The sequence below is a fragment of the Phyllostomus hastatus genome, unplaced genomic scaffold (assembly GCF_019186645.2).
Source record: "Phyllostomus hastatus isolate PE091 unplaced genomic scaffold, TTU_PhHast_1.1 phas_contig_137, whole genome shotgun sequence".
In the NCBI taxonomy this organism is placed as follows: Eukaryota; Metazoa; Chordata; class Mammalia; order Chiroptera; family Phyllostomidae; genus Phyllostomus; species Phyllostomus hastatus.
The window spans coordinates 15,513,802-15,541,285 of NW_025333583.1; the positions used below are offsets into that span (position 1 = coordinate 15,513,802).

General features: G+C 39.0%; 1 protein-coding gene and 1 long non-coding RNA gene across 32 annotated transcripts in view; one reads left to right on the forward strand and one right to left on the reverse strand.

The window, feature by feature from the left end:
• Positions 1-27,484, reverse strand: part of MAP2 (microtubule associated protein 2) — a 256,717-nt gene that overhangs the window by 103,119 nt on the left and 126,114 nt on the right. For 23 of the 31 annotated variants that reach the window (XM_045852078.1, XM_045852043.1, XM_045852070.1 and 20 more), the window contains exon 3: positions 25,803-25,870. The exons of 1 other annotated variant lie outside the window; for it this stretch is intronic. The gene's annotated coding sequence lies outside the window, so the exon portion shown is untranslated. Of the gene's footprint in view, positions 1-10,335; positions 10,451-25,802; positions 25,874-25,942; positions 25,996-26,144; positions 26,500-27,484 lie in introns of those variants that run through there. 7 more of the 31 variants (XM_045851899.1, XM_045851901.1, XM_045851894.1 and 4 more) reach the window with 7 other exon arrangements.
• Positions 9,940-23,676, forward strand: LOC123827548. Its single transcript, XR_006787230.1, has 3 exons — positions 9,940-10,062; positions 17,304-17,348; positions 20,225-23,676. It is a non-coding gene; the product is annotated as an uncharacterized LOC123827548 (long non-coding RNA).

The following is a 27,484-nucleotide window of genomic DNA, read 5'->3' on the forward strand; positions in this document are numbered from 1 at the left end:
CATCTCTGTTGGCAAAATCCTTGTAAAACCTCATGTTTTTAAAAAGCCCAACACCCCTATCTTCCAGCCCCTTTAAAGGGTCACCCAGAGCTTTCTTTTCTTTCTTCTTTTTTTTGAGGGGAGTAATGATACAGACTGGTAGGTTTGGGGGTCACTTTCTCATTGTCCTCTATAGTCTCTGCTTGTTAAATCGTAACAACTGAAAGTAATTTTCTCAGTCACGTTCCTGCCTGTAAAGTGTTACCTCCAGAAGCTTCTTTTAGAAAAGGTGTCAGACGGGTGTGCTTAGCAAGAGAGGCTCATGTGTTACACTTAATTCTGTTGATGCCCAGGACTTCAGCGGATGCTGGCCGGCTTTGTTAGACTCGTGTGTAAAGCATATTTCTCGCCATGGAGGACTGGAACAGTGGTTATTGCTAGAGGCTGCTTCACAGAGAGAAAGACAGACTTCGGGGCCAACCAGACCTCTGTGCAGCAAGTTACTGAATTTCATCGGGCCATAATTTCTTCAGCTCTAAATTATGGATCATAATATCTACTTCCTTATAGAACAATTTTAAGGAATAGGGAGAGGTTAGAGAAAGCTTCTTACAGGAGGTTTGACAAATATTCAGTGTTTTGTTATATGGTACTGGCATTATTATACAACTCTATGAATCGGGCAGGGATGATTTGTCAAAGACATTCAACAGAGATAGACTGTTGCCATTTATTTTGTTCCAAAGCACTTTCCAGACACGGGTGGGCATCACAACCATCTGGGATTTTGGTTAAAAATGCAGAGTCCTGGGTTCCATTGCAGGGATGTTGACTGTGGAATTCTGGAGTGGGTCTCGGAATCTACCTCCTCGCAGGCACTCAGTATGATCCCTAAGAGGGTGATCTGAGGCTCGCTGCTGGAGAAATCACTGCCATACAATAAATAATTAACCCATTGGGGTAATCAGGGACTGCCACTATATTATTTTTTATGAAAAAGAACACTGTTCTCAAGATATTAGCTTAGTGATAGCTGTTAGTTTAAATGTGGTTTACTTTTTTGTTGCATAGGCTTAAACCTCCATAAGTGATACAGAATAAGCTCAAATATTTTTCCCAGTAATTGATGGATTGTCTCTCTTCTCAGAAACTCTGGTTTTTAGCTCTGTGTGCATATGTGTGATGGTCTCTTTATAAAAATTAATGTAGGTAAGCTTTGGATTCACTCCTATGAAGCCTTGGCCTTTACTTGTACAAAAGCTGGGTTCCACGAATGTATTGCCCAGGAGCCCCCTCAAGTTAAAAACATTAGGACTGAAGAGTTGGGTAGTGATCCTTTGCAGTTTAGAGAACTCTTTCTATACTCCCTAGATATCACAGATCTGAGACATGGTGGCTGTGCAATGGCGAAGAAAAGGCACCTTCCTATGTATGTATTTATTACTTCTCAAATAGCTTTGATTGCCCATCCTGTAGGGGGGTTGGAAAGAAGAGTACTTTACAAAATTAAATTGGAGAATTCTAATAAGGAGTTGTTTATTCTGTGAAAATAAGACAACTTTCTACTCTGGATAGCAAGGAATTCAGTAAAAGGAAACTTTAAATGGCACAGATTTAATCTACCACAAATTTTGGCAGATTTTCCTTGATGGGAAATGTATATCTGTTCTTTCTTAATGTATACAAGCCCTGAGAGAGAAATGTACACATTTTCTTTTTGCTTGTGTTACCCCTGGGATTAAAATACTTCAACAATCCAATGTTCTTAGGAAAAAGACAAAAACCATTTCCTTGCCCTGAAAGACTCCATCTTACCTGGCCTTATTTATCCCACCAGCCTCATTCTATACCGTGCTCCCCTAACCCTCCACTCTCCTGTTATGCTGGTCCCTAGTATTCTCCCTTACATGCTGTGCTCCTATAGCCACAGGGCCTTTGCACATGCTTTTGGTTCACCTGGAATGCTCTTCTCCACCCCCTTTGCCTATGACTTACTTATAGATCACAGGTAAATTATCCTCCCCAACAAAGTCAATTCCTGAATCTCTCTTTTATGGCCCTTTTCACAGTTCTACTTTTGCCTTTATTTTTAAGACTATTTGATTAAAACAGTATTCCCCTTTAGACTGTAAGCTTCATAAAAACAAAAACCATAATTGTTTTTGCTACCAAGGCCATTAGGATTCCATGCTCTATGATGATTTATTAACTATATAAAAGAATGAATGAATGTTTACATCATATTGCATCAACCTAGCATCTATGATATAATAAGAAACTCAATAATTGTCTAGTTAAAAGTCTAGGAGTACATCTTTGAAGCTTCAGTTTTACATGCATAAAAGGAGGACATTTGAACAAATAATCACTGAGTTCCTTAACAGTTTTAAAAATCAGTGATTCAACAACCCAAATGTCCATCAACTGATGAAAAAGATTTTAAAAAGTAGCATATTTATTTGGTGAAATATTCTTCAGTTATAAAAAGCAAGAAAGTGATACTTGCTACAACATAGATGAACCATGAAAATATTATGCTGAGTAAAGGGAGCCTTTTAGAAAAGGCCACATGTTGTATTACTCCATTTATAGGAGATCTACAGAAGAAGAGGCAAACCTTTAGGGACAGAAACTACATTAGGGGTTGCCTAGAGTTCATATAATGTGAAAATGGGGGGTGACTGCTAATGGGGATAGAAGTTCTTTCAATGCATAATGAAAATCTTCTAAGATTAAATAGTGGAAACAGCTGCCTTTGTGAATATATTAAAAATCACTGAACTGGATCACGTAAAAGGGTGAATTTTGCATGTGAATTATATCTCAATACAGCTGCTACTAAAAAAAGAGAATCAGTGACCTAGTAGCTATGTCAATTAATTCATAACATTAAGGAAAGTGGTGGGGGGGAAATGGAGACAACTGTACTCAAACATTAATAGAAAAATAAAATAAAATCTGAAGTAATTTGAAAAATGTTAATTTTTTATAGAAGTTTACATTTTCAAAAGGTTTAAGGCCAAGCAGTGGGAAAATCTTCCGATAATGGAACAAAATAATTCAGAATATTCATTCGGAACATCTCATTGTTTGCTACTATATATCAGACACTAAATCATACAGTTCTGGGTGGCAGAGTTAAGACTGAAATCCAGTTTTCAATATTATTTCTAGTGCATCACTGCTGTGCCAAAGAGAAGGCATTCAACATCAAAGCGAAGAAGCAACCATTCAATTTCTAAATAAGATTAGCACAGATCTCTCAAAACACCTTTTCAGCAAATGGTAGGGTACAAGAGAAATCTAGTAAAATGCTAAGAAGAAAATGGGACAGGTAAGAAATGAAGCAATGAGCCGAGTGGATGTGTGAGAGGAGTTCAGATGACAAAGGGAACAAGAAGGTGATCGCTAGACATATAAACAGGTTTAAGCAGTGACACGAAAGCGTACCAGAATGATCAGCATCAGCCATGGAGCACACCCATCGCGTACGGCAGCTGCGTGGCATTACTCTGAAGTCTTGAAAGGGAGCGGATAACTGATCACATCAAAATCTGTTTGCTATGGGTTGACCCTGGGACCAAATTTTGTACTATTTCTTCACTAATTCATCTTAGTCAATAAAACAATTGTTTCTCCCTGTATATATCTCTTAAGATACTGGAGAAAAAACAACATTAAATATTCAGAACATCCCTCAGCTTTTGAAAATGTTCTAAATGTCAAATTGTATCCAATGTTTATAGAGTTCCTAACTCTACTGCAAAGTAGAATGCCAACTACTTAGAGATGCACCTTGGATATGTATAGTGTAATATAAGACATGTTGGTGTGTGGATGAGTTTTATCATTATTATTTTACTGTACTACCTGACAGATACCATTAGTTTTTCTGATCATTAAAAATAAAAATAAAGCAACTTCAAAAAATTTAAGGTTAATAAATATTTCTGCTACAGTTCAATATGAATAGCAAATTATATATTTAATATCTTTAATGCTATAAGTTTACTGTTGTGTACTCTAAAAATACAAATATCAGTCCTTCTTTACAATGCTAACTTGAGTTCATGTATGACTTTTTGATGTCGTTATTCCTCCTTTAAAAGACAATTGAATTATGCAGTTACTCAGCTCCTAAAAAAGTAGCCTCATAAATGCAAAAGCAAGTGACTCACAGACATGATCTCAACTATTGAATGTCATAATTACTACATTCAGAGTGATGTCATCAAGACAAAGGAAGGGATTTGTACAGATTTTCCTGGAGCTTCTCTAGCTATGCCCAGCTTCATAGACAGATGCTAAGTAGCAAGTGTCTGATTAGACTTCACAAAGTCTAATCTTTGTGAACCTCTGATTAGGGTTCACAAAGTGAATCTACTGTATTTTTAACACCAATTTCCTTAGTCTTTCTTCACATGTTAATCCTAAAAGGAACAATCTGCCCTTTCACTGTGTGTGAAAACTAAATTGGCAACTCTTCATTTCTTTTATAGTTTAATCCATGGACGTGTATTTAGAAACAGTCTTCAAGTAATTTTCTGAAAGAGCCAGAAATCAAAAACACTGAACAACTTATTATTAATAGTCCTCTCTGGTGCTATCAAGCAAAGGGATGCTTTCTAAAAGAAAAGGCTTGATATTTGATTTCAAGTGCGAAAGACTATTTTAAACTTTCTTTTCTACAGGGTCCCCTCATCATAACATGAACATGGGTCACTAACGAGCCGACCGTTTACAAAATGTGCCCACTTGGACACCCATCCCCCCCCCCGCCCCGGTTAACATAGGCTTCTGTCCACACTAAAAAAATCATGGTCTTTGCTCGTTAGTTAATTCCAAAATTAGCTAATCCTAACCACGTTAACATCTGACAACACAACATATATTTGATATTACTGAACTGCAAATTGACCTTACAAGTCTTGCAAAAGATGCAGGATTTTTTTAAAGAGCATGAAATCGATGTTGGAGAAATGCTCAAGTAACAGACAAGTGATGGAAAAATGAAGATCTGGTGTGGTGGGACCAGTTACCTACCGAGCAGGGACAACCCCCAGGGACGAGGACACAACAGTCATTTTACTTGTATGGTGCAATAATTATAAAGGAATTGGGAAAATACATCAAGTCTTCGAATTTTTACAAAAACAGCCTTTCTAAGGAGCATGCTGAAAAAATCAAATGTGGCATAAAGGATGTTGAATAGTTCTCTATAAAATTTGTGGGGAAATTATTCTTTAAAAACCCCCAAGAATACTTGATTCATTCCTTTTTCTTAGAATAGGCATACAATTTCAATTATAATGTAAATATTTCTATGACATGCATCCATAATAAAATTATTTCTAACATTTATTTTTTTCAAACTCAAGATTGCCTCATGCTTTTTCACTATACTTGTAATGAAATTCACTCTGTGTGTGGAAGAGTCACTTTAAATGTCTCCTTTCCTGAGACCAATTATTATTAGATGAAGTCCTGTATGTGTTTATTGCAAAAGATCTCATTTTAAACAAATATGTTCCCCTGTGCTGTCTACAAGTCCTATAAAACTAAGATATTGAATTGAGTCTCATCAAAATATTTTGTGGAGAAGACTACTACTATTAGTAACAGCTAGAAGAAACTGCATTTTAAAAAGTGTTTCTCAGAATAGTCCAGTTAGCTCTATCCATATATTTTCCTCTCAGAGATTATTCATTCACCTCTGCATTCATTCTCTCTCTCTCCACACACACATATGCACACACACATGTACACACACACACAGGGAAATTCATGATTAAGTTTAAAATATCCATCTCTTTTATTATGTAGAATTGCCATAACCATACAGTCTCATCCAGCCCCTGAATTTTCTCAGGTTTCCGTGGGGAGGCCCTTAGATGTGGGAGTTTATTTCAGTTTGTAGAAGCATTCTGTTTTGGGATTTGCTGACACCAACACTTTGTCTCTCCTGTCCCCTTACACCACATGCCTGGAAAACTGTAATTATTAGTTTTTATTTTTTATAGCAGGATAATTATTTTGTTATTTTTGCTTAAGTAATAAAAGAACCTAAGTGTGTTCTCCAAACGACGTGACTCGCGTGCACCGGGCTGTGGGCCTACCTGTCGGCACTGTACGGCAACACCACCACTGCTCTCCACGAAACAGGCTGCCACGGTGAGTCACACCGGTGAAACACCCAGGACAATTTGATGAAAATCCTTTACAAAAGCTTCCAACACAAAGCAAGATAGTCTGTCACATGTAGGAAGATCTCCCTTTTCTTAATTCCAATTATGTTTTAACTGCTGATGCTCATATCAGATAATGAATGTATCGTTAAAATGAATGTTGGTAAATTTCTTACGGCCAGGAGCAAATGCCTCTTTGCTACAATTTATGACTATGTAGATACAGCACTGAACTCTCTGTGTGACAGTCATGTTTGTTAACTCAAGGGCCAAACCACCAGATTGGCTCATCTAGATTAAGGCAGATTAGGACAGGGATTTGTACAAGGGCAATTTCTTGTTTCAAGGGCACTGGGCACAGACTTAATGAATACCTCAGTGTCTGCTAGGAATACTCTTAAGTGAAACTTTGACAAAACAAATGCAATCATTCCAGAAGTCTGTCCGTCTTGCTTGCTCTCTACCCTAATCTACAACCTCCTTTTGGTCCCTCTCCTTAATGCGGGACAGGATTAGGGGATCACAGAGGTAAATCAGTGCAAACTAATGAATGCACACAGTCTGCGAAACAAAATCCTCCAGCAGACCACGTGACCCGCCACAGTGCAGAAAAGCAAAACCTTTAGCTCACTGGAATGTATAACACGTCCCCCCGGGCAATTACACATTCCTCTGATCAGAAAAGTGGGACGTCTGTGGCTTTACCTTGGCATTATACAAACTTCTCCAAATCTGTATTTTTGCCGCCTGAGTACACACAGCCCTTAGACAGTTAAATAACTTTGAAACCAGTAAGAGCAAGTGTGGGTCATTCCACAGATGAGAAGATCGGGACCACTAACGACAAAGAAGGGTTCTCTTATAGCATGACAGTTATTCCAAATATTGAGATTCTGTCATAAACATGTAACACTCTGGCTATTGTATTATGTGGCCCAAAATGGAGGGTACAGAGAAAGAAGAGGTTAAATACGGATTGAAGAGTGGGAGTAACTCTTCTTCCCATTTATTAATACTGAGCCAAGGGAGCTGCCTGCCCAAGCAGAAAAGCTTTGGAAATGCACCCTTAAGCATTTACTCTGTGCCTGTTCCTCTCTTCTACATATAGAAGGTCCACAGAACATTTGCCAGGAGGATGTGGTTCCTGTGCTTTCTGTCCATTGTCTGGGCTAAGGCCAGCTTTCAAGTTTCTACAGCCAATGGGACAGTAACTGCGGAGACACACTGGGTGCTGAAGTGCTCCCTGTGGGTTATTGATCAGTGAAAAGGTCTTCCTAAGCATTTGTTCTGGGCAACATGCTAGGTTGAAAAACAACAACAACAACAACATAGGCACGCCATATTGGTTTCCACATTGTGCTTTAGCCTTAAATAAACCAAGGGGTTTATTTTCCCCAGAAACTTCTCGGCTTCAAGTCTGTTTGAACAGAGAATTCTATTCAACCACCTGTTCTGGTCCTCAAGCTTGAAGGCAGCGTGATTCTGGAGCTGAACGAGAAATTGGCCATCCACAGCCAGTGATCATCTTCCTTAGGATGTCTTATCTTTCTTTGATTTTTAAGGTTAATCAGTTTCTGTCATAAGTGGGCTTAGTTCAAGCCCCTGATTTTTGAACCTGAGATGTCTGCCGAACTCATTAACCTCCCTCCTAGCGCTCCCAGAGAGATGTGGTCACCAGAGTATTTCTCACCAGTTGCTTCCCATTTCCAGAAAACAGGGCAAGTTAGGAGCCATTTTAAGGTCTGGTAGTGAGTTTCCAAAGTGTAGTATTTACTTGAGAGAAGTGTCACCAGCCCCATTCTCCACGTTTACAGAAAACGCCACCCCACCGGAGGGTTAGTGCAGTGTTTTAGCTGGCTCAGAATCCACTGCGGTTCTTCCGAGAACCTAAGTCTTCTTGCTCTTTGCCAGTTGTCAGGAGAGCTGGTTCCTGTTCTGTGAGTTCATTAAACTAGATTCCCAGTGTGAGTATGCACCTTTATTGGTAGTGGGTATTAACTAACTATTCTACCGGTAGTAGAAGTTTAGGGTGTATTTCTGTATTCACCTACCAATTTACACCGTCTATTCCAAGTGCGGGGATTCTGACCCAGTGAGTTTACAAAAGGCTCCACCACTGGACTTCTGACAACTAAAGGAAGTCCAGGCGGCTCCGGCCAGCTGAGGAGGTGCATGCGAAACAAAAAGCAAAGGGTGTCTGGCAGCATTCAGCTTTAATCTCTGAACGGCAGGCCCACCAGCCCTTTGCATCCTTTGCTAATTCTACTTATATGCATCTGAAGAAAAAAAATTCCTAATCGGTTCTAGATTTGTTTTAAGCCAATGATATCTTGAACCTCAACAGTAACTGAAATCTGCCAACTTTTACCTATTAACTGAGAGTTGATATGTTTCCTTTGGGGAAATATAAAAAGAAGATAAAGAGTTGAGACCTGTTTGAGAAGGTAATGCACACTGGTCAATTTTCTTTTCCGACTAGACAAAATTCAAAAGGTGAACAAGTAGTTTAGAAAAGCGAGAATATTAGCTGCTTGAGTCAGATGTTTGGGAGATTTTTCATGCAAAGTGTTTGTGAAAAGAGTGATTTATGAAGCTGATCCTTAAAGCTTGGATGCGTTTATGCACATCATGTAAGTAAATAGCCATCTCCTTAAATGTCATTGAGTAGAGAGTCTATTTTACAATTTAATTTTAGTTTGTAGATACAAAGTGTACATCTTTGAAAACAAAGATTTATTTTAGAAAATATAAGCAGTACTACTTCTCAATATCTGTTTATTCTTTCTTAAGATGATTAATATCCATTATTCTTTCTTGTGTACAGGCCCTACATAGCAGAAAGACACATTGTCAGCCCAGTGTGATTCGACCTTCCAGAACTGATTTGAAATGAACTCAGAAATCATTATTGACGATCCCCAGAATTAATCAGCATTTTTAATCATTCACATACATGGTTAGTCATTAGTGACACAAAGAGAAAAAGCAATAAAGAAAGAAAAACTCCCAGGAGCACACCTCTATAGCATACTGGCTTCCACGCTCACTGCATTTTGAACATAATTCATAAAAATCCTCTAATAAAGAATGAACAGCTATTTATCTTTTTATAAAGCAATGTTTTATATGTCAAAGATTATTATATATCTTATGAAAATAAATAGCATTTCCTCTTCTAGATTCAAAAATTCATTTTCCTGACGTATGAAATGTGGTTAGAGTTAAACCTAAAAAGAGAATATTTTTTCATGTAAGATATAGAAATGAATGAGATACTTTTAAGTGAAAATGTTCCAAAAATAAAATCCTATATTATTATGACTGAAAAAAGAAAGGAAAAGGGAAACACTGAAAAAGATTAACTGACTTACCCTTAATTAGTGTTTGCCACTAAATACAAATAAATATAAATGAAAATAATCGGAGTACCGGCCACCATTTATTGACTATATACTGATCAGTATGACTAAATACTGATTGGTATAGAGTAGCATTACAGAGACTTTCATAAACTAATTTTAACTCATAGATACAAAGTGTACATCTTTCAAAATGAAGATTTATTAAGCACTTCACAATCTTGCTAAGTACCTCACAATTGATAGGGCTTTTATTCCTCCTAACTCAGAGGTAAGCATTTTAGAACTTACAGTGAGAAACCTATTCCCATAGAGCAACTGGCCAAGAATACACAGTTGTCACTGGGAGGCGCCTAAACTTGAACTGCCCTGAGCTGTTAGCCACATAATAGGCTTGCTTAGTCACAGAACACTAACGCAAGAATCTGTGCAGGTAAATGAAGCCTAACCTTAACCTGCAGGAAAGGCTGCAGAGTCAGACTCCTGGCTCAACTGACAGGGCCCTGCGAGAAGGAACAGCGGAGCACTTGAAAAAGAAGGTAGCCCGTCAGCACTCAGACCGAGGGAAGCCTGCCAACCCCCCGCCTCTGCCTCCAATCTCACCCAGGGTGCCCTGGCTCCAGCAGCCTTACAGGGAGGTGTGCCACTCCTAACTCCGAAACAGGGGCTCACAGAGAGCTCCTGCGAGAGAGAGAGAGAGAGAGAGAGAGAGAGAGAGAGAGGGGGGGGGGGGAGGAGAGACAGAGAGGGAGGGAGGGAGAGAATGTCTCTAGGAAAGGCAGGGAGCAGAAAATGATTGCTCACGCATTTACCTTTCTTCGAGTCAGGCAAGAATGGACCATTTCAACTTTGGGGATTGGTAGGGATCTTGATAGAAGTTAGGAAAGGAAAAAAAAATCTCTGTCTGGAATATGTTCTGGTGGTGGACAACCGTGGAAGCAGACTACAGAGAAGACAAATCCTATTAAGCCAGCTGGAAGGACTGAGAGCAGCTGGTGCTTTGGAGGCAGAAGCAGCTAGGAAAGGCTCAGCAAAATCTGCATTGCAGATAAGCCTCAAGGGAGACAGCTGAACTCTGTAACATCTCCCCAAACCAGCTTCTCTCCTGAGAGTGGAGTGGAGTGGCCGCAGGTGGTGTAATTTAGAACGTAAATAATTTCCAAGCCTTTCTGGTGACCTTGGATGGTTTAACACAATTCCATCTTTTATCTTGCTGCTTTTCACCAGTCATGTTTGTGCATGCGCATGCGTGTGTGTGGAGGGGGTAGAGGGTTGGGGGTGGAGTGGGCAGAAAGCAAGAAAGGGACACAATGAACAGGATTGTGTAGTGCCTTCCATCCTCCTTTTATAGGTCCTTCCTACCTTTTATTTAGTGTTAGGCTTGATCTTCATTAAACTTACAGTACTCAGCTTCAACACGGCATAAAGAAAGAACTGAGCACCTACCTTGACTATTAAGAAGGGGGTGGGGAAATATAAACTGGGAAAGTCATAATAATCGCTCCTGATTATAGACCTTCTGCTATGTCAATTATCTTCATTAACTGCCTCAGTATCCTAATGAGGTTGATCTTATTCCGGTTTTGTACAACCGAGGCTGGAAAGATTCCCAATTTTTCACAGCTGATGAGCGCCAGAAACTAGATTTGAACCCAAGGGTATCTAACTTCAAAGAATGCACTTATTCCACTACATTATAGCCCAGCATCTGCTGAAGGCCTTTTATGTGCCAGACATTCTCCTTACAAAAGGCAATAATGGCCATTGCCTCCAGAAATTCCTGCTTCGTTGGGATAAAGGCAATGGTAATAAATAGCTTTATAAATAGAGGCTGTTATTAAAAAAACTATTCTAAAAAGACTTCATATTTTCTAGAATGTGTTCCCAAATAGTAATTTAGAATTCTACTTAAAACGCACACACACGCACATAGTAATTAAAGTTTAGTATATGATCACAAGAACAGTAAGTCACTGTGGGGATGAGCGATGACCGAGTGGAACACAGGATTGTTAGGACGGCGACAACACTCTGTACGATATTATAGGGAAGGACACATGTCCTTATACATTTATCGAACACACTGAGTGTACCCCGCAGTGAGCCCTAAGGTACACTGTGTACTCTGAGTGATGATGGTCTGCCAGTGGCCATCCTTGATGGAAAATGGACCATTTTGGGAGACATGCTGATCACAGGGAAGGCTATGCGTGTGTGGGGGCAGGGAGTGTGTGCGAACTCCCTGTACCTCCCTCTCAGTTTTGTCATAAACCTAAAACTGCTCTAAAAATAATGTGTTAATAAAAGGGGTATATAGAGCAAGAGCAGAACAGACATTTTGGACACCTCCGACAATCCAATATGGAGTCACTGTCACCGTGACAGTTAGGTCAAGTGCTTTGCTGATCACAGGGTCATGGGGTGTAACAAGTATGCTCTTAGGAGGGGACCCAGACACCCAAAACCACATTTGGATAAGGAGTCCATCTGGACACCGATATGAGTGGGACCTACGCCTCTGGTGGTCTATAAGAACTCAGAGTTCTGACCACCTGATGGCCAAGCTCAGCTGTGCCATGGGTCACGATTGGAGCCCTGCTGGACTTTCACTGCCCAGGATGCATGCCACCTGCTTGAACCAACACCCACTTCTCCACCTGTGGACACCAGTGACTGGGACTTCTTACTGGACACTCACTGTGCTCATGTCTATCACATACGGTCCCCCACACCCCACCGTGTGTGACCTGCATGAGACTCTGTTGGCTTATTAGAGAGGTCTCCCTGAGTAAACCTGGCATGGTGGAAAGACACAAACATGTGCGAGTGACTCCTTCTGGGGACACTGCTTTGTTCACAAGAGGGAAAATAGAAAAATAAATATCTAATTAAAGGGAGAGCATAGACACAGTTTTCATGATCTAGAGGGTGAATGAAATGTTGATAAATGGAACTTTGGTGGAGATGTCAGTTAGGTATGCTTTTTAGGGAAAGACAATAGAATAAGAAATCAGTCTGTCAGTCAACATCATTTTTAAGCAATCACTCTGTGCAATAGTTTCTGGGGTTCTAGTTAGGACTGAAACAAACACTCAAGAAGGTTCCAGTCATGTGTGGGAGACTTGCACTGAGTTGATAAATAGTAAGTGAGACAAGTGCAGAGTGCTGTGGAGTATGTATGGCAGGTCCATATTAGACCAGCGTCTGAGAGAAGGTTTAACCACGGAATCTGAGACCTGACCAATAAGCAGGACTTGAGTAAGTGGAGGCACTGGGGAAGGAGGAGTGGGGTGGGAAGAGGAGTAGAGAGAGAGTGTTCCAGGCAATGAGGAAAAATATATATGCAATAGCCCCAAGGCAACAGACTCAGGATGGTCCTATAAAGTCAGAGGCCAGATCATGGATGGCCAGGAAGCACAGTTTATGGATTCCCAACTTTATGCATACTACGGGAAGTGTTGGAAGATTTTAAACACAGGAATATCATAATAGATTGCATTTTTAAAAGATGGAGCAAGAGTTGATGCAGGAAGCTATTGTAGTCATGAAGATCAGGGAGGATGAGAGACTAACTAACATGATCCTTGGGGTACAGAAATAAATGGATTTGAAAAATTAGAAAGTAGAACTGATCGGACTTGAAACTTGACTGGACTGGTAGACTTTAGGTAGCAATTTTAATAAATGTTATTTACATAAATAACAATGGTAGTTGATAAAGTGACATTTCAGAGTCTTTGAGAGTACATAAAAATTATAAAATTGTTATTCAAATGGTGAGTAAGGTAAACTGTAATGGGAAAATCCCAATAGCAGTGGCTTAAACCCAACAGACATTCATTATGAGATTAGCTCATATTCAAAATGGCTGCTGAGGATCCAGACATTTAGTCTCAATTCCCAACTGCAGGAAGATGTAGAAGTGATGACAAGTAGTTGACCTAAGTTTCACACACAACTTGTATTCTCACCTTACTGGCCAGAAATTAGTCATATGGTCACATTTACTTGCAAAGGAGACTAGAATTCCCCAAACGCAGGAGCCCCGTTATTACTGGGGAAGAAGACAGAGATCATCAGTATTTTGGACAAAAAGTAATCTGCATCACATTAATTATGGGCTAAGGCCTTGGGTATGGACTATAAAAAACTAAAACTTATAAATTGTACCAGGCCTTAACAACAACATAAAATTAAAACACACTGAAATGAGTCCACTTTGAAATAACACTACACATTTGCTAAGACTCCAAGGACACTTTTTAACCTCAGTTACCATCTAGATGGGCTGGGGAAGTTCAACAGAGTTTCGCCATCAATAAATAAGGTTTTAGACTACTAGAAAGCAGCCTCAGCTATGCCAGTAGTGAAGTATAGTTGTTTATCATTTCATTTTCTTTATTTTTAATAGTGACCATAAAAAGCCAAACTAATGTTTTTTTATTTACTTTCCTTAGCACAAGGCCTTGAGTTTAAATTATGTTATGTTACTAGATGCATTAACATTTAATTAGGTCTGGTGATTTAACCTCAACAGACATTTAACTTTAGAATATAATGACTTTGTGCAGAAAATGAGAATTAGTGGCAGGCAGGGAGTGATTTATTTTATACTTTGTGTCTTTGATGTGTTCTCGGTTTGTTTCTAAGAATAAAGGCTACCAGTAAGATTCTGTGTTTGGACAATCTAGGGAAAACGCTCTTCTCATCCACATGTGACTCCTGGGATGCTGAAGTTAAGTGCTGGTGTGACTCCTAACTTGCCCCTTAACATGCCTTTGACTTTTACAATGAAGCCACTTTCCTGTTATTCTCATATTCTTTGTTTTCATTTTACTGTGTTTCGTGTCCCAGACTCACTGAAAGAACAGAAACCTTTAATTACATTAAGCCATATAAAACCAATAATAGTATTGTGGCAGCTAAAGAGCAGCATTAAATTATACTCATTATTAACATAAATAGTCACATTCTTAATTTTGCCGAGCAAAGGATTACGCAACATTCGGTCACATATTCTATCCTATCAGTTAAATCAATACATATTCATTTACTTAACTCTGATGTTGCATATTCCCTATCTACTTGGTCCGCTTACTTCAGTATTGCTACCAGTGCATGATTTCTGGGTCTTTACATTGCATATAGTTTCTGTTGTCTCTGCTCAGGGTTACCGTGCAGTCCTGTTGAGTAGGGAAGTAGTTTTCCTATAACTAACACTAATCTCCAGGTTTCTGCATTTGTTACTCTAGCCTTAGGTATAAAGACAGTTTATATTTACATTCTGTGTTTGAGCTTACAACATGCATTCACATGTTCACCTCAACACTAAAAACCAGTTATCATCTTTATTTTACAAGGAAAAAAGGCCTAGAGAAGAGAAGTGATTTTTCCAGCTAGCTAGTAAATAGTAGAGGTAGAACAATATAATTAGTGTAAAAGAGTGTAGTAGTGCAAACATATATTGATGTTATAAAAAATCATAGTGAAGAAAATGAAATATGGTCACTGATGGAGAAGTTACACATAGTTCTTCCTCCAAATCAGTATTAAAGTGATTTTTTAAATGTTAAAAAAGAATGTAACCTAACACAAATATTGAAGCTATTCTAGAAGGCGGAATGTACACGGGCTCAGACAGAAAGAGAAAAAAAGAGGAAGGAAACTGCCGGTAGGAGCACTTTGACGAATAGCAAGCTTTTTAAGGAAACCTGGAGAAACTTCAAGTTTAGAGTCTTCAGTCCGAGTCCAAGGGGAGTGGAGAACCAGTATCATGGCAGTTCATTTAGAACATGCTCAGAACAATTGGGACCCTCCTTCCTCTCCCTCGCTACTAGACTTTTCGCTGACAGGAGAAGCTTTTGCCTTTAAGGGTAGAAATGAGAACTAATCTTTAATGAAAGCAGGTGATCAGTTTTGGAACCTGGTCCAGTACAGATAAATGGATGCAGAATGAACACATATTGTGGCATTGTGTTGGTCCTGGCCTGCTCCCCTTGTTGGCTCCATCCCCATGCTCCTCGGGGATGCTGCTTCCTGATTACCCAGACCTGCCAGGCACAGCGAGGGGCACACAGGTCTGCTCAGCCACAGAGGAAACCTGCAACAACAGCTACCTACGATCCTCAGCCTAGTTCTCCATTCATCAGAATAAACAGAGAAAACACCCTCCAAATCAATCTGAAGAAAACCACGAGCTGAACAAGAAAAATACTTAAAAAAATAAAAGATTCTTGGGGGAAATAGAGATAATCTTGGAAACAGGAGAGAACTTAGAGAACTTAGAAAGAATATTGCATACATCAAAAATATACTTCCTTCTGAAAAATAAAATTATGGAAAACTACCAGCCATAGAATAAGAACTCCTAGAAATTAATATGTGATTTCTCAAATAAATAATTCACTAAATTGAAATAATAGAATCAGCAGGGCTGAAGGCAAATAATTCAGCTGAGAAGAGGAAGAAGACAAAAACTAAAATGCAGAAAAAGTGAAAGGGGGATTTAAAAAATATGTGAAAAAGGAGACATGACATTCAAACCAGGAAGTTCGACATTTACCGACGGGAATCCCCTAAATATAGAACAGAGGCAGGGATAGCAAGAAAAAATCAAAGAAAAACAGAGAAAAGTTTCCCTGAGTCAAAAAGATATAATTTAAAATGATCAGATTACCAAATGGTATAAATGATAAAAGACTTTTATCGGGACACATCCTTTTCAAATTTCACAAAATTCCTAAAGTCTACTAGAAAGAAAAAAATCAAGGTTATTCACAGAAGAATGAGAATCTGACTGATATCAGACTTTTTATCAATAACACTGGATGCTTAAAATCAAATGATACTTGAATGAACTGTAAAAAAACTAAAAAAGAAGGCAGAAGGGGAGAGACAGTGTTAGTGTGTAAAATTTCTCATTTTTATTGTAGGAAGTCAATAGGTAATGTTCAAAGTTATGAAACTGAACTACTGTATGCAATCAAAATGGCAATCAAAAGATCTCTTAGAGAACAGAAATTACTAAAATAGTTTTCAGGGGGATGTGAGACTGGAGACGGGTTTAGGGTGAAAGACTTCAATTTTATTTTAGTCCATTTGGCTTGATTTATTTTTTACCACATGCGGGTATTAATATAATTAAAAAGGAGTAAACTCACCACTTATTCTAAAATATACATTGCATGCCTACTCTATGCTAACAAGTTTTCCAGGCACTAGAGAAATACCAAAGGCAGAAGACAAACCTAAGTTTCCATACTTATAGACTTTACATCCTTGTGGGATGAGACAGAAAACAAACCAAAACTTTGCCACTATTGACCTTTTGGGCCAGATAACTCTTTGTTGCAGGGGACTGTCCACTGTAGGATGCTTAGCAGCATCCCTGGTCTCTACCCATTAGAAGTCAGTAGCTCTTGCCCAGTTACAATAATCCAAATGTCTCCAGACATTTCCAAATGACCGCTGGCAGCGGGGGTGAGTTCCCCCTGGTTAAGAAGAACTGCTATAGGACTTAGCTTTGGGGCCAGACGGACCTGGGTTTTACTTCAAGCGCCACCAAGTATAAGGTCTTTCTCTTTGAGAAATACAGTTAACATCGCTAAACCTTGTCTCCTCTTCTGTAAAATGGGGACAAACTATTTTCCAAGGTCTTATACCCCTCTTCTTCCTCCTTCCCCTATTTCTTTTTAAACGATCACATGAGAAAACTTATGTACTCAGCACGTAATATGCATTAAATAAATAACAACTCTTATTATTTTAATTTTCACTGTAGCAATGATGATGAAGAAGACAAGGAGAAAAGTCTGTGGAGTGGAGGGTGAGTGCCAAGGGCTAGTGAGGGGTGAGAGGTCTGTGCAGTCCTTGAATGTTTGGGCCAGGGGTCTGGTTATGCTCTGGAATGGCACTCTCCAATAAAACACTGTGATCATGGAAAGGTACTATAATATACAATGCCCTATAGTGCATAATGTTCTAAGAAAATAATATGGCTATGGAGCATTTAAAATGTGACTAATGTGACCAAGGAAAGAAAGATTAATTATTTTTTTAATAATTTAAATTTAAATAGTTGCATAGGGCCGGGAACAACCATGTTTATTGGCCAGTACAGCTCAAGAGAGCAAATGAGAACCACTGAAAGGAAAAAAGAGAAACTGCAGAGAAAGGTGCTACTGTCTGTCTGGGAGACCAAGGGGGTGATACTGTTCAGGGCAGAGCAACCAGATAAAGCATTTCTGTAACGCCGACATGGTATAACGAGAGCCTGGATGAGGGTGGTGGATAGGAGAATTGGGGAACAGGAGGGCCACCAAAACGAGCAGGTCCTTGGTGGACCCATCCCTGTGGCCTCTGCCTGGAGACAAGTGACCTCAACCCTAACCCTACTTAATAGCCTCTGAGGTTGTCACCTTCTTTATGCATGCTACCTTTGCATCTGCATCTGAGATCAGAACTGGGGTTCACAGCTTCCCCCTCAAAATTCATTATAAGCTCTTATTCTAACCTGCAAATCACAATGCCTGCTTTTAAAGGTGTTTCTCCACAAATCTGATTTTCCGAAACTATAATGACTTTCTTTGCTATCTCAGGCTCTTGCTGAGTTATTTACCACTTGCCTAAAATTCTGTAAGACTTAGAACTAAACAATGGATTCTTATCATTAATCTACCCTCCATCAAATGCTTTTAAGTCAGTAAGATTACATTTTCTATGCTATCTTTAGCCTATCTCTTTTGCATACCGAAAGCTTTAGAACCATTTCAGTAGTAACTGTTATTTTCACTAGTATTTACTGAGCTCCACACTGCACTGTTTTAGGTTCTAAATGCTGGAGTCTTTTGGGAGAGCAGGGCAATCCATTTAGTGAAGGTCATGGCTACCTTGGAATGGGTTCTATAATTTAGCAATCAAGTGCATTATAAATTGTGCAGATTTAAGACAGTATACTCATTTATCTGCTTTGAAGTTGAAAGTAAAAGGCTTTGGAGTCAGAAGGATATGAGCCCTAGGTTTGCCATTTTCCAGTGGGGAGAGTTGGGTAGGCCACTTGCAGTCTTCTAACTTTAGTTTTCTCACCTGTGATAAATAAAACAAGATCTACCATTCCCGCACCAGAGATTGTTGTGAGGTTTGGGATGTCATGTATTAGAAAATGCTTTCTAAAACTTAAAAAGTGGTACTGAATGTTTCTTTCTTAAAGTCTAAATGCAACATAATTGGTTGCGTTATTCCAATAACTTTATAATCTAAAGTTCACAACCTGGTTCTTTTTGTGAGTATAATATACCATGCAGAACTAAAAATGCACGCACACATTAAGCTATATATTACATGTATTATTTCCCTTTGATATATTGGGCTATCCACCATCTTGTAGAGAAAAAGCACAGCATTCTGACCAGAGTTATATGAGTTACATAGGCCCATGAGTTCTAAGGATGATTTCCAAAATGTTTTCATTGTTATATCTCAAGTACCAATGTAACTTTATAAAGTCATTAATTTTAAGGCTTTCTGTCCCTACTGTTTAAAGTATAGACAGCCTAGTTATGGGTTTTTTTGAGATTCTAGAATATCACAAATTCACTGCAATATGTTCAAAATCATGCTATCCAGTTGCTCTTGGGCAACGTGTGAAAAGAATCTTTACTGCCACGGTATTGTACCTTATTCTGTATACATAACTATGGAATCTTACCACAAGAAAATTGTATAAGAAGCAGGAAAATATTTTTAAAGAAAACTAAACATAAACATTGTTAAACTTGAAAATATAAGATCTTTCTGTAAAAAAAAATCATTTCCTCAGTTCTTGCACAATGTGAAGAAATATACTTGGGTTTTAATGTGTTAAATAGAGTAGCTTTGTTTTAACAATTGCCAGATGGGGATCAAGGTACTTCCGGCTGCTTTAAATGGTCATAATCCAGAGTCATTAACACCAGGAGAGAATCTGAAGAAAGGTTAATTCAAACCATCCAAGGCAGACTCAAATGAAATCCACACACACACAAAGGATTGATTTAGACCTTTTTTTTTTTTTTGGAGAGAGAGACAGGGAGAATTTGTGTCAGAAAGACCAGAAATTATCCTGTGCTACTCTCAGACTCTTAACTACCGAACACAGTTAAAGGGCATAAGGGCACAGGCATGGTATCCAAATTCTGGAAATCTTAGCAATTACAGTTCGACAATGCAAAGAAGACTAGCACTGTCCACTACAGGAAGACTGGAGTTACACACTCACACACGACACTCCTTTTCTCGGATTCCCTTTGGCAGATGCATCAAGGGCATGTTCTATGCAGCCAACAAAGGGAGTAACTCAGATGCCAAGGACATGATTTCTCTCCTCACGAATATGTTCTAAATGTTCTCCTTGAAGGAGTGTGGTTATCAATTTAAATTGACTCCTGTTCATATAAACTGATTTGATATTTCACTAGAATTTTTAATTTAAAGTTCCTAATGAACCTGCTCATGCCTACTTGGCTGTTTAAATAAACACCAAATTACAAAACAACAGTGACAAGATCCAGCGATCCAAGCCTAGAGATAGCGCCAGCCCTTTAAACAAAGGATAAACACGAATAAGTATGAAGACATCACAGATGTTTCATATGCACTTAAGCTGTTCTCCTGGATGGATGAGTAGGCCGTATTTATTGAATTTGTTATTTCCTTCTTTTACAGCTGCAAAGTGTGGTGTGGGAGGAAGCAAACAGGTAAATGTTCCCAAGTTCCTGCAGCTACAAAGGAGCGTTGAGAGGCAGAGCCTAGCGGTGGAGGCGGAAAGACTACACCCCCCTCCAAACAGAACCTGTCAGGGCTTTTTGTGAGCACTTTGCCTCTGTGAATGCTCCAACAGCCAATAAACACGTGTGTCCTTCCTTCAGAAGAAAGCAGGTGCCGTCATCAACCAGATCAGTTGTCCAGAAAGAAATGATTCTGTTGGAAAAAATGCATTCCTTAAAGCAGAGACTATCCTCAAAACTGCCCTGTGGCTCTCAGCAGAGTCCCCCAAAGCTTGGATTTAGATGTGAGAGACCAGAGATGGCAGGTGGAGACCCAGAAGCTTCGCTACTAAGCACAGAGCAATGCGAGAGATGTCAAGAGCTAGAGGGGCAGAGAATTTAGTAGGCCAGCACCATGCTGAACCTCCAGGCAGAGAAGAGTTCAAGGAAGTCCAAAGAAATCACGAAGCAGGGAACAGAAGTGGAGTGAAGAAACTGGCAGAAAATTAACGTGCAATTGCATCCCCAAACCTGAGCCACAAGGATTCATCATACGGCACAATAAGCACGGAGCATTGGCAGGACAAATGAAATGTCAATAGCTCCTTAGGGCTGGTTTAATGGATCTTTCATAAAACCATTGGCTGGAATCAAAATAACTCACAAGAGAAACAATTCTCTCTCTCATCATCAAAGAGGTTGAGAAGTATGTAGTGCTTAACAGCTGCAGGAAGAGAAGGGCTCACATTTGACCTGCTCATAACAACTTCTCTAATCATTTCTAATTTTTCTTCTCTGGACATTCACCTCTCAACCTCTAATCAAAGCGAGGTCCACAGACCAGCCGTGGCCACACCACCTGGGAGCTTGTTACAGAATCTCAGGCCTGTGCCCAGACCTACTGACTCTGAATCTGCATGTTAGTAGGATCTCAGTTGATTCCTCTCTGCTGTAAAGTTGGAAAAGCGTATCTCCTAGCACCTATTCTTACCCCTTATCATCCATTCTCTGCACAGTTGCCTGAGTAATCTTTTAATTTAGTTTGTGTCCCCACTGATTATTCCCCCTGTAGAAGGAAAGCCCTGCGAGGGCAGGAGCAGGGCGTGGGCTGGGCCCCACTAAGTCCTCCGGCATTTACTGGTGAGCTATTCCCTACAAGGCAGTCTGCTAGGGACCAGGGAAACAATACAAATAGAGGAGGGCTTCTTTCCTCAAGCAGCTTTTAGCTACCTCTCTCCTTTCACATTTTCACTTCCCAAAGCCCAACATTAGAGTCACCTTTGAGTCCTTCTGCTTTTCGTTCCTCCTACCGGTCAAGGTCTTGGCTAGTCTCTGTTTATCAGTTCAAGCTCAAGAAACATCCCTCACTGTCATGACCTCTCGTTGCATGCCCACAGTCAACAGTTGCTTCTAGCCTCCATTTTTTCCTGAATGATTTCAAAGTGATGCTTTCTTCAACGTGCTCTCTCACACACAAGTCTAATTTATCTCATGCGGCTATAAAAAAAAAGTCATCTGAACATGCAGTTGGGGTCATAATGGTCTTTTATTCAATATACACTCAATAGCTTCCCATTGAACACTGAAAAAAACCCTCCTCAACTTGGCATTTAAGGTCCACTGCCAATGTATTAAGTTGAACTGAATAAAACGGAACAGAATATTACCCATTTCATACGTTGCCACCTAATAGTATTCACGTACCTTTCCATCCTTATCGTCTAAGAATGCCCTTCTGTCCTGCACACTAGAATACAAATGAGATCAGTCTACACTTTCCAAGCATGTTCACTTCCTTCGGTTCCTCTGCTAATGTTTATTCTTCTTGGAGCTCCTCCATGCATTCTCTCTCCCTTGAATACTTCCATTCATCCCCAAGTTCCATCTCAAAGGACTCACCCTCCGTGATGTATTTCCTGTTGAGTCCCTTCTCAATTGTTAGTAATCCTGCCATGCAGTGAAGTCCCTTAGGAAATGATTCATGTGTCTCTTACAGTACCAATGAGCATTGGTGCTACTTCTCGTCTTATTCTTCTATACTGAGCACTGAGCTCCCAAAGTGTTTTGCTGAATATATTCCTTTGCAAGTAGAGCATCTTAATACATATTTGTGTAATTGTTAGTACTCTCAGTTATTTTTCTGGGTCAGTTTTACTTAAGTTTAAATGTGGTATTTTCTCACTGTACATGATAGTCCCTGCTTGTTTATTATTTTAGCCATTTGAAACTTCCTTTGTCATTATTTAAATTACGGAAAAAAAACCCTTTGCAAGATAAGGCATCCATTATGCTATCTAGCACCTGAATTTTCTAATTTTCTTACATAGATTACACAGTTCAGTAATGTAAATTCATTGTAATGACATAGGAGATGCTTTATTAATTCATTTTAAAACCTCCTCATTTATCTCTGATATTACTCCTTAAAGAAGAAAGTTCCCCAGGTCAAATAGAAAATATACATTAAAAATATAAAATCTACCAGAACTTGAATAGTATAGTGAAGTATTTGAAGATCTATTTACCTCTTCATTATGTATATTAAAAAAAGAATCTACACGCATACCATTTAACCTTATTGCAGCAACATATATTTCATGTGCATACAGGAAACATTAAAACAATGACTAAGAGCTCAAAACTTACTAGAAAAAAATGCTGTGCATTGTGATTAGTGTGAAAGACTCTGGGCCTGTCTTGTATTTGATTGTTCACCTGGAGTCTCAGTTCATTCGTTTGTAAAATGGACACCACGCTCACTTCCCAGGATTACAGCAAGAGCTCAAATGAGACTCCATGACATGCACTAAGGGCTTAGAATATTATCTGGCACATTGTCAACAAAAATCATAATTTTATTAATAAAGATAAATGACAACAAGAAAGGATAGATTTCTCTAAAGCTGTTATGATTCTAGAAGTTTCTTTATAGATTCCTTAAGTATATATGCATAAAATGATGTCATACTGAAGTAGTCCATAATGAGCATGACAGTGTTGGAGAGGACTATGACATCACTGCTAGTGTTACATTGGAAAGAGGGGGAGAGCAACAGCCTCCTCCCTTCCGCTGCAGCACAGTCTGGGCCGAAGCCGCGCGGAGCAGTAAACAATGTCGAGCCCGGGATGTTCGGTGAGTGTCCAGAAAGCAAAACTCATGCTGCAGTTTGGCCTCTTTCCCCAGCTGATGAAAGTGAAAGGACATTGCAACAATTCTTTCCACCTTCACCTAAAACCAGAAAAATTCTTTTCCATAGAGCCTGGAGAAAATTTTACACATGGTTTGCCTGCTTTTCTACCTGGTATTATCTAATTTATTACCATAAATTAAGGGTTTATAATGAACAAGTTAGGTAACTAAAAAAATGTGCTAAATGTCTGTCTCATGGTACGTAATCTCATGAAAAACAAGAACAAAAAAGCAATGGGGGGAATGCAGATTTTCCCATCAAATTTATTTATCCATCAAGTAATTCAATAAATACTTATTGAACTGCCGTGCTCAAAACATTACGCTATGTGCTGAAGGTTACAAGTGAAAAATCAATAAAAGAATTTAGTGCCCAAACTAATGCCAAGACAGATGTTGTTGGTTAGAAAAACCATCATCCAGATCCCTGACTCTCTTAACAGTCCAGTATTCAAATTCTATTCTGATTTGACAACATAACAGTCTATTTGAATAAACTTTGATTTATTACACAAAATCTGTCAACACATTCCTAGATGAATTTTTAAGTGGTGCTAGCAAACTTAGGGACCAAAAAGCTCTTGGTGAGGTAATATGCCACTCTTCTAGTTTAAGTTCTTACTGAGTATAGTGAAGACTCTTATTTTGGTGGATACATGATAACTTCATCCATTTCCAATTCATCTAAACACCCCAGAATTCAAAATTAATGTAATGATTTGCTAGTGAGTCTGAAGATTTGAATACAGACTCTCGTAAGAAATATATACTGTATGGATTCTATTAGATGGGAAAAGAGAAAGCGGTGGGGGGGCGGTGAGTTTAACCAAACATAAAATATTTCCACTTACTGTGAGTGAAAGCTAAAACGAATGTGGCCCTAAGGGCTTTACAATATTCAGGGGAAACAGCAAGTCCTGCTTGGAGATTTCATACATGATTTTCACGGAATAATTTCTGAGGAAACAGTGCAATATACTTCATGGATCTCTGAATACATGAAAGGAATCTAATAGACAAGTCTATTAGATTTTGTTCAATATCTGAAATAATGCAATTTCTTTTCTTTTAAGGCACAGTGCTTTATTTTAACAAATTCATTTTTTTGTGCAAAAAAGGGTATATGACGCTGCCCACACTTCTGAAGGGTGGTGACAGTGACATCTGCCCCTCCCCCTCTCCCACAATAACCACCCACAGAAGCAAGGCTTTTACTAAGTGTTTGTGGAATGAATAAATTAAGGTTCTCATAATTACACATTGCAGAGAAAACCGAACAAGGGCAATGCATCAGTCTCTCAACCGCTGCAAATATTCAAGCTCACAGATGTAAACTCACTTCTGATATTGCAGGGTCACTAGCTGAACATTAGCCATTTTTTTTAAGTATAGTAAAAAAAAACTAACCTTACTGCGTAAAATATTTCGGACAGATAGTCTTGAGGGGAAATACTCTGTGAATGCCAAGGAAAGGCTTAAATGACGTTATCGATCTTCTTCTCAGCAATTCAGAAAATGTCTTCCCTTTTTTTTAAAGCCAAATTACAAGTGAAGGTTTCATTGACAGGAGTATACGTTAAAGTCAAAGATAACCTTAAAGAATTAAAGAAAAAGGTAACACCCATACTTGCCATCTCCAATCAATATACATCCTGATGCTGAATTTGAAAATTCATTATTTTTTTTCCCATAAAGCATAAGGCCTGGGTTCAATGGCTTAAACTGCTTTCATGGCAAGATGAAGGATTACTTTCTTATGCTGTCAATGCAAAATAAAGTGTACATAAAATCAGTTCCTTTAATAACTAATATCTCAGCCTGTAAATATATCTGTTGCTAAAGCATCTGTGAAGAAGTTACAAGCTTTTATTCGCAAAACCAACAATACTGAGTCATTCTGGGGCTTTCTTCTCTACCGCCCATTCCACCTGGGAAGGGCAAGCCATTTCATTTAGCCATTTAAAAAAAACATCACTTTTAAGCAGGATTTCCTCAGATAAAATCAATACTTACTGTATGACCCTTAAATTCAAATTATCGAATTTTTATTAACATAGAGAATTTTGCACATTCTTTAGCCGTTATGAAAGAATCCAACAATAAGTCAGATATAGTAATATTTGTTACTAACTTGCAACACAGGCAAAAGACACAATTCTTTAGATATCTAATCAAAACAGCCTTGGATAATGGCATTCTCTGCCTAGGAAATCACACATTCTACAGACAATGACCAATGCAGGCTGAAGGATAAAAGACCAGCCACAGAGACATTACTTCAAATAAAAACATCCAAATCCCTCCTTGATTTTTCTTCATTTAAACATCCAAACAAAACATGTGGTACCTTTTAATTTTCTGAATGAGTGGTTCCCAATCAATGCTTCCTCGGTTAGAGACAACAAACTGAAGAATCTACTGAAACAAAACAAAAGGAAAAAAAATACATATATAGATGTCAACTAAATATTGAAGATTGTAACTCACCAGTAAGCAAATGCGTTCTTTACATCCAGACAATAAATCTACATCTTGAGATCTGTAGTGCAAACAATGCAGTACTTGAATTTTTAGGAAGCCCATTAAAGAGTTTTAAAGCATTTCACTTTGAGACCACATAAAGCAGATCCCTTGGGAAACAGATTAAAAATAAAACACAATCAAAATAAAAAAAACCCCGAACCATTACCAGTGCTTATGCCGAGACACCACCTGAGTCTAGCCTTTAAGGACTGCTGCGGAATCCTTCTCCGGGAGCATTATCTCCACAGGCTGGCTCTAGTTCTGGCTCTCTAGCTCCTGACAGACTGCAGTCTGCAAGCCCCCAGCTCCCGCCTGTGTGTATCAGGGAAAGGGGAGCTGCAAATTAGAAAAAGTCCCCGCAGTGGCGAAAAGGAAAATAAGGCAAGTGGGAGAGGGAGAGAGAGCTCGCTAGCCTCAGAATTTTCGAGAATGATGACAAGCCACCCAGCTCCGCCATCATTCACTGACAATAAGGTGCAGCCCTGGCTTATGATTCAGTGGTTTGCCGTAGGGGCTTCTGGTACCAAATGCCTGACGGGCATTTTAATTGCCTCCATCCAAGTGTGTCCCCAGGAGCCGAGTCTATAAGCATCATCTGGTCTCCTTTGTGCTAATGCCAGACACACACATACACAGACTGCTTAAGCAGAGAGGCTGTTTTCCGGCATATAGGATTACAAACAAGTTAGGTTCCACAAACTAGATGTGGCTAAATGACAGGCCCTGGGAATTTTTATTATCTGCATCAATGACAACAGAGATTCTTTAATGTTTTGTCACTGGCAGATAATTACAATATTTTAAAACCGAGTATTGCATTTGCTTATTTATATTCCAAAACAAGTAACCATGCTCATTAGACAAATGCATATACTTACATATATTTTCTTATGAAAAAAAATCAGTCCCCTTTTAATTGTGATAATTACGCACTTGGAAATGTCTTCCTTTCAAGGGAGAATGTAGCAAAAAACAGAGGATTAGAAAACCAAGGTTGATCTGCCATTTTTGTGGGCAATTTTATTCTGTTCATACACACAAGCAAAAGAAGGCGGCGACCAGCTTCAGTCCTGGGACTTCACAGTCCCTGAGGGCCAGGGCAGGGGACTGAATCTCTGGCATGATCAGTATCCCCTTTATGTCAGCAACTGAAATTAACCGTTGAATATCCCTGTTTTACAGTGCCCCTTACGGAGGGAGGTTAAATGTGGAATACATCTCTGCATTTATTTCCTGATCAGAAGGAATGGGGAAAATGTTAATACATTAATTAATTTGTGCAGCATTGTTAGCTCCCTGCGTCAGTGCATAAAAGCAAATTCAATGTGTACCAAAAGGGCCGGCTGTGAAAAAGGTTGCTGGGAGGTTGCATCACCATGGTTACCGGAAACAGAAAGTATGAAGAAAAATAAGGTGATGATAGAAAAAAAAGATTACAGTGGAGTCAATTTAGAGACCTTTGCTATGCTTCATTCTTCTCCTGGAAAGAATTGTCTCAGATTTACA